Genomic DNA, 6,000 nt, shown 5'->3' with positions numbered 1-6,000 from the left:
TCATAGATAAAATTTCACTTTTATTTTAAAAGATCACTTTAAAGATACTTGGGCTTACTAGTAGCTCAGACAGTAAAGAATCTGCCTACAATGCAGGAGATCTGGGTTTGATCCCTGGATTGGAAAGACCCCCTGGAGAAGGGCACAGCAACCCACTCCAGTATTCTTGCCTGGAGAATTCCACGGACAGAGGAGCCTGGCGGGCTACAGTCCATGGGGTCACAAAGAGTCAGATATTCCTGAGTAACTAACACTTTCCCTTTTTTTAAGAGGGCTTACATTTCTGTTATTCTTATTGCTCTCTGATAGGTAAATAATGAGTACCACTAAAAACAGATCTTTATTCTTAGATATTAAAATGCTCAAGAATTTATGTATTTAAGCGTATTTAAAATCTTTCTTTGTAGAAGATCAATCAAGTAACTGAAAGATTATATCTCTATTCTTTACATAGTTTTTTATCATCCATCATATCCTGTCAGTGATGTTAGCTGTTTTTGGCTGGTTCCCAAGACCTTTTACAGGCTTTCATCTTTAGAAACTCAATTGCTTCCTGTATGGGTAAACTCCGGAACATAAAACCTGCCCTTCCACTCATTTGGAGGTGAAACTTATGTCAGAGCTTATGCATGCCTTTTTGCTGAAGACATGATTATCCTTCTAGTTTCTCATACATAAAAGTTCCCGACTCTCCCATCATTTCATCAAAGGGCATATTGCCATGTAAAGAGCTCTAAGTATACCATTAGTTTTATTTTAGTCTCTGAAGTTTCTTTCATTTACATGTGTGGTCCTCTCCTTTCCACAATTTTAGCACAGTATTTATATTTTTTACTTGAGGGAAAACATATACATATATACCCACATTTGAGGTATACTACTGAGGTTGATTCTTTGCAAAGACACAAGAAGCATTCCATTAAAAACAAAACACTGCTCAGAGATGTCCCTAAGCTTTCATCAGCACAGCCATAACCAAGCAGAGAATTGTTCATTTTCTGCTTAATTAAAACATTCCTCAGTTTGGTTCTCCATGTTAGACTACAATAATTAGACAATGGCAAAATCTTTGCTTCACTACATGTTAGATAGACCTGCCAGATTTAAGACAAACATAATGGTCCTTCCTAAACTTCTATCACCAATTTGTTTTGGTAGAACACTAAGTATGCCTGTTTAGTGTTGAGATAATTATCACATAACTTAAATAAAATGCCACCATAGAAATAATTTACATCCCTGTTGTTTTGGACCCATGTAATTCACAGTCAATCAATTCTCTGACTCATTTAAATTGCTGACTCTGTTTAAAATATGACCATGCTGATAGTGCAAGACAGTAGTCTGCTGTAGTAAAGGGTAACTGAATAGCTGAACAGTTTTTTTGACAGCAATTTTTATTAACTCCCAGTAATTTAAATCACAATTCATACTGCAAATGTGTACATATAGAAGGGACATGACATTTAAAAATTTGGATTGAAAAAAATCAGACATGAACTAATGTGAATACCTTGGTGAACAAACTATTATTTATGGAGCTGTGTTTTAATATTGCCCCCAATTGCTTCTGGGATTCTTTTTAACTATGTAATTAATAGTTTTTGTTGGAATTTCTTATAAGCAAAAACAACATTGGGTATGTTGTGCTAGTCACAAAAACACATTGTGTTAGTCACTCAGTCGTGTACGACTCATTGCAACCCCATGGACTGTAGCCTGCCAGGCTCCTCTGTCCATGGAATTCTCCAGGTAAGAATACTGCAGTGGGGAGCCATTCCCTCCTCCAGGAGATCTTCAGGACCCAGGGATAGAACCCAGGTCTCCGGCATTGCAGGCAGATTCTTTACCATTTGAGCCACCAGGAAAGCCCCAAAATAATGTTAGAAACTGAAAATAAAAATATGGATTAAAAATATATAAATAATATCGACAGCAGAAGTTGGAACCCATTTTTCATCTATTTTTCTTTCCTAATAATCATTCTACACAAGCTTGTGCAAACTGAAGGGGATAAAAGCAGAAAAGAATTCTTACTTGTTCAACTGTTTACAAGGCCAGTATAATCTTTGCCTTTGTAATTTCCTCTGAAAAGTCTGGGGTTCCCTTAAGCAGTGTTAGACTGAAAGCAGCCGGGGAGGATTTGAAGCTTGGTTCCAGATCGTCTGGAGATATGGGTCACCACAGTGCACATGGGTCACATATGTTCCTTCCTCTATGTGTGTGTGAAGTACACACATCCTACCCAGTACTTCTCTTTTCTAGGATAAAACATTTCCAAAGTTCCAAATTGTAATGTTGACTTTCATAAACTTGGTTTTTCAGCTTCTATTGAAAAAGTCTAGAAATTACTCTGAAACCCATTTAAGTAAAAGCAATTCTACAGTGTCCAGAAATTATTGGTTGGATACACAACATATTGGTGGTCCAGCTTATTCCAAGAAAATCTAAAGATTACTTTCAAATTGCTCAATATGTGTTTCATAGAGTATCTGGAAGACAAAGAAGAAACTGAAAACTTAAAACATCAAAAACCATAACCGACAAATGACTCACTGCTAAGATCTTAGATAATTGGCAATAATTATAAAGGAATCAGACTGAGGGAAAACCTCCTCAGGGTGCAAGTCACAGCAACAACACAAACAGTTACATGGTATTTACTCTATGCCTGGTAAGGTTCTAAGACTTTCCTTTTTCTAATCACTTAATCTTCAAAACAATCCTGTAAGTTTGGTTACTACTATTTTTTCTGTTTTTCAGTTGAAGGAAACAGAAACACAGAGAAGTGACTCACATAAGGTTAGTACATGGTGGAGCTGACAGTTAAACCAAGAACATCTATATTTTAATTAAGATAACATGCTACTTCTTCATATATCACAGTTTTGTTTTACACAAAAGGGGTCACCTAATAAAAGTACATAAATACTTCACAACTCCCCTAATATACATCGTAATATACACCTAATGTAACTTAAAGTTATAGTATATATAATATATGTTATATTATTTTATATATTATATATTATTTTATATTTCATATAATATATATTATATTATTTTATATATTATATAGTATTTTATATTATTATTTTATATATTATATATATAAGACTTAGAACATGTCTTATGTATATAAGACTTAGAACATGTAATAGTGAAGAACTGGGCAACCATCACTATCTACCCCTGGGTGCATCTCCATGGCAGATCATCCTGTCAGCATCTTTCTATGTGTATACAAATTATGTACAACCCCAGGAATAGCTGAGAAGAAAGAGTGGGGAGGTATAGACTCGTTACACTCTGACACCTCAGTCGAGGAGAAGTAGGGGAGGAAAGCTGGAGTCTGTGAGGCATGGTGGGGGGTGGGGGTGGAGGGGGAGACTGCTGAAAAGAGAAGGGAATAGTAACAAGAAGATTTAGAATAAGATCTTGTCTTTGAAAATGATTGTCTGTAGCCCTAAGGGGAAAATGTCTGTAAACATCTGCAACCTAACAAAATAGCAAGGGAAAATATGTATTCTACTAAGCAAGGACTGACAATTATTAAAAAGAAAACAGGTTGAGATTTAAAAAAAAATAAAATCTAAGTAAAGTGTAAAAGAAACTGAAGGGGACTTCCCTGGTGGTCCAGTAGCTGAGAATCCGCCTGCCAATGCAGGGGACATGGATCAGATTCCTGGTCCAGGAAGACCCCTCATGCCACAGGACAATTAAGCTGATGTGCAGTAACTGCTGAGTCCGCACTCTAGAGCCTCTGCTCAGAAAGAGAAGCTCATCGTAGCTAGAGAAAGCCTGCAACACAGCAACAAAGACCCAGCACAGCCAAAAACAAACTAATTAATTTAAAATACAAATAAAATAAACTGTCTTCTTTATAAAATAATTGAATAAGTAGTCAATGCAAATGTACTAAACATATACATGGTAGAGTAACATCTCATTTTCCCTAATACCTCCACATCAGTGAAAGCATTAAAGAGCTACTATTCATAGATAAAACTAAGAAACCTGCATAGATGAAGAGGAGGACAAAAAAATTAGGAAAATTAGAGAAAAATTTCTAAGGAGAAAACATTCCTGTGGGGAACGATTAAGTACAAAATTAAGTAGACTGAGGGTTAAAGAAGGAACTGTGATCAATGGTTTGGGTAGGGTTGAAAGTGAAAGTGAAAGCCACTCAGTCGTGTCCAACTTTTTGCAACTCCATGGACTATACAGTCCTTGGAATTCTCCAGGCCAGAATACTGGAATGGGTAGCCATTTCCTTCTCCAAGTGATCTTCCCAACACAGGGAACAAACCCAGGTCTCCTGCATTGCAGGCAGATTCTTTACCACCTGAGTCACCAGAGAAACCAACAAATACTGATGAAGCTTCTGCAACTAGCAATAATGAGGACTTGTTACCACCCCCAGGTCAGAAAGGGTGAGGGAGCAGCAAGCAATGAACCCTGGAGAAGGCAGAAAAAGAAGGCCTGCAGAGCTAGATTCAGCCTTTACCCAGTGGGGAACAAGCTAAAGAAATAAATATCCAACTTTTCCTGCCCCATGATCTGCTGAAGATATTTCCCACTGGCCAGTGACAATGGCCAGTGACAGGAAAATCAGTTAAACAATATAAAGATCAGGTTCCCAGAGCACAGAACATAGTGGAAAAGATGGAGACAATCTGTGGGACAAATGGAAAATATCCAACCCAGTGGACTATGTAGAAGGGGAAGGGCAGAAAACAAGCCTATGTGTGCTGTGCTTAGTTGCTCAGTCGTGTCCAGCTCTTCACGACCCCATGGACTGTAGCCCACCAGGCTCCTCTGTCCACTGGATTTTCCAGGCAAGAATACTGGAATGGGTAGCCATTCCCTTCTCCAGGGGATCTCCCCAACCCAGGGATCCAACCCGTGTATTCTGCATTGCAAATTCTTTACCATCTGAGCCACTAGGGCAGCCCAGCATGTGTGAAATTGTGTGTTTAAAAAAAAAAAAAAAATGGAATAGGAAAAGCAATGAAAAAAATCATAAAGGAAAGTTTTCCTTAGGAAGCTCTGCATTGAATGGGATCACTGTGCTCTAGATAATGAAAACGATTTATGCCTAAATATATCTTGGCTGAAGTAAAAAATAAAACCATATAGAGTTCAAAGAAGAGAGTTTACTACAAAGGAAAGAAAAATAAACCAGTTTCAATATACATAATAGAATGCCACAGCAACAATAACAACAGACCTAAAAGGTTTTGAAAGGAAACAATTTTAAGTCAAGAATTTCACACTGTGTCAAATTTTCCTTTATGTGTAAAGAAATAAGAAATGCACGGATATGAGTAGGCACAGAAAATGTAGTATCTATGTATCTTTCTTAAAAAACATTTCTTAGATATATACCATGAGAGAAGAAATAAAATGAGGAGCTAAGAGATCATGTTATAAACTGGAGCTGACTGTCAAAATTAAAGCATTAAACACACACACATACAACACATCTGTAAGTTTAGCCATAAAGCAAAATATAAATGTCAAAATATTATCAAAATATGTAAAGGAATTGTAAGGTAAGGTAAACATTAATACCATAAAAATAATGACATGGATTCTAAATCTAAAAATGCTATTATGTATTCCAACTCTAACCTTGTATAGGCAAATAGGAAAAAAGAATAGAAACACTGCTAAATTTCTTATCTCTCATATGAGAATATGTTCTTCACTCTGACATTAAATAATAGTAGGAATTATAATAATAATACCACCACCTTTTACTGAGTACTTACTCTATGTCAGGAATTGCTCTGAACTATTTACACCAATTAATTCACTTCAAATCTGAAATAACTCTATTAGGTGTGTGCTATTAATATCCTTATTTTATAGATGAGAGGACTGAGGTTAGGTAACTTGCCCAATGCAAATCAACTAGGTTTTATGTCTGCCTTTTTAATCACTATCTTACTATGCATGTTTAACATTAGGAAATTGATTGAACAAATCTAGAAACAA

Source organism: Muntiacus reevesi, chromosome 3, assembly GCF_963930625.1.
Source record: "Muntiacus reevesi chromosome 3, mMunRee1.1, whole genome shotgun sequence".
Classification (NCBI taxonomy): Eukaryota; Metazoa; Chordata; class Mammalia; order Artiodactyla; family Cervidae; genus Muntiacus; species Muntiacus reevesi.
The sequence above is the reverse complement of the archived record's forward strand: the minus strand, read 5'-3'. Positions refer to the sequence as shown.